Source organism: Scylla paramamosain, unplaced genomic scaffold (genome assembly GCF_035594125.1).
Source record: "Scylla paramamosain isolate STU-SP2022 unplaced genomic scaffold, ASM3559412v1 Contig10, whole genome shotgun sequence".
Lineage (NCBI taxonomy): Eukaryota > Metazoa > Arthropoda > Malacostraca > Decapoda > Portunidae > Scylla > Scylla paramamosain.
Genome location: NW_026973675.1, coordinates 427,501 through 430,000, shown reverse-complemented (window position 1 = coordinate 430,000; position 2,500 = coordinate 427,501).

Genomic DNA, 2,500 nt, shown 5'->3' with positions numbered 1-2,500 from the left:
GAACATGTTTGAGATTTATGTCGTAAAGAACTTTCAAAGTGAGAAAAAATATTTCGTGGAAACTACTGAAGTCACGGCATAAGGAATGGTATCAGTACAACAAAGTCTAGGGATACAGACTATTCATCCCTCCTCACTGTGAAGGAACGTGGCTAAGATTATGTGCTGAACAATATAAAAAGCCCCTCCAAAAATATCTGTTAAACATTACTATATTTACATAGCGCAGGGATTCGTATTAATGAAACAAAAACTGAAGGTACAGAATTGACTCGTTTTTCATCACTTTACAGAAAAAAATGTTTTTAGAATTGTGTAGAATTAAGACACGAGAATATATCAATTTAAAACTTCCTGACCCACGAAGCAGAATGAATATTAATAGTAGAACAAAGGCTATAGAAAAAAAAGACTCTGCCCTCAGTTTCCTGCAACCTGCGTTTAAGACCTGCCGTGGAGACCTTACAAAACGAGGACTGCAAGTTGGAGGGAAATCTTTACTGGTTTATATATATATATATATATATATATATATATATATATATATATATATATATATATATATATATATATATATATATATATATATATATATATATATATATATATATATATATATATATATATATATATATATATATATATTAAAGTCAGAACCCGAAATCAGCCAAAACTAGTTTCAACTAGTCAGAACTAGTAGTATAATTTATTGTTTGTAAAAACTAGTATTACCTAGGCAAAACTAGTTTCTTAACATAAAGGCTCGGTAAAACACGAAATGTATTTTACACCTAGTTTTACCTACACACTTCAGTCAAAACTAGTTTTAACAATTGTTAAGTTTGGGAAAATTAGGTTAGACTAAAAGTGAAACTGGTGTAGTGCCGGGGAAAACATTTCTATGTATAAATAGCATTAGGGAGTGGAGTGAACCATGTGGGGACCATAAGGGTGGGACTCGCTTGACAAACACCGGAAGTGAGGACGCTGGCTTGTCAGTTTTTGTATGTTTCAGTCCGCTGTCCTCCTGCATTGACACAGGTTAGTACGTGTGTTGTCCTCTGATATCAGATTATTGCATTGCCGTTTACCTTAATTGTTATTTCTTTGTTAGATGTTACTGAGTCATAGTTTGTAGGGTGGGGGAAGGGGGGGGAGGATTCATTCTCATTTAGCTGGTTCACTGATTTACTTCACCTTTCAGTTGTTCGTGAGCCACCAATACAACAAGATGGCAACTTGGAGCCCACCTGACCATCCTGAACACCCTCTTGACCGCCCTCCTAACCAGGCAGCTGACACTGAATGGGAGACTATGGTTTTACAGACCATACTGAAGTGGGACGTGCAACAAGAACCACACTACAACATACTTACTGCAGAAAAATACGGTTCACTGTTGCAGGAGGTAAAGGAGGCTAAAACTGCTAAGAAGAAAACGTCTCTACAGTACAGAAGACTGAAGCGGTTTGATGTCATTGAAATTGGTGGTGTTCAAAAACTGATTGCAAGTAGCAAAAATGACCAAGTTCGTTATTGCGTTCCTGCTCCCGAGATTTTTGAAGTCAGTAAGACATCTCATGTAGCAATCGGTCATGGTGGTCGAGATAGACTGAAATGTGAAATTAACAGGAAATATGCAAATGTGACAGCCGATATGATAAAGCTCTTCTTGACCATGTGTGAAGTGTGCCAAAGTAAGAAAAATAAAAAAAGAAAAGAGGACTTGTTTCCAAACCAATCTTACACTCAGAGCTAAATAGTCGGTGTCAAGTGGACTTAATTGATATGCAGACACAAGCAGATGGAAAATATAAATTCATAATGGTTTATCAAGATCATTTAACTAAATTTGTGATACTACGTGCATTGCAATGTAAACGTGCTGAAGAAGTTCCTTATCACCTTGTTGATATTTTTTTAACCCTGCATTTTACAGAGTGATAACGGAAGAGAATTTGTAAATAGTGTTATAACGTCCTTAGCTTCTTTGTGGCCAGAGTTGAAAATTGTGCATGGAAAACCAAGACATAGTCAAAGTCAAGGGTCTGTGGAACGGGCAAATCAAGATATTGAAAATATGTTAAGTGGATGGATGAAAGACAATGATACAGCAAGGTGGTCCGAAGGATTACGCTTTGTACAATTTATGAAGAACAGAGCCCATCATTCTGGTATAAATCGAAGCCCATACAAAGCAGTGTTTGGTGTAGAACCAAGGGTTGGCCTTGCAACAACATGCATTCCACGAGAATTGATTAAAGTTGTAAATAATGAGGAGGATTTGGAGAAGATAATTGCACATGTAAACAAGGGCACTGTTGGGGAATCTAATGTTGCTTTGCAGATGACAAATCAAGATGACATAAATTCACGATCTAGTAATAGAAGTGAAGTGTTTTCGTGTTGTGTGTGTGAAATGGAAATAAGTGAAGGTCACTACTGCTCGAAGTGTGGCTCACATATTCACGAATCTTGTGGAATAAACGTTGAGAGCGGC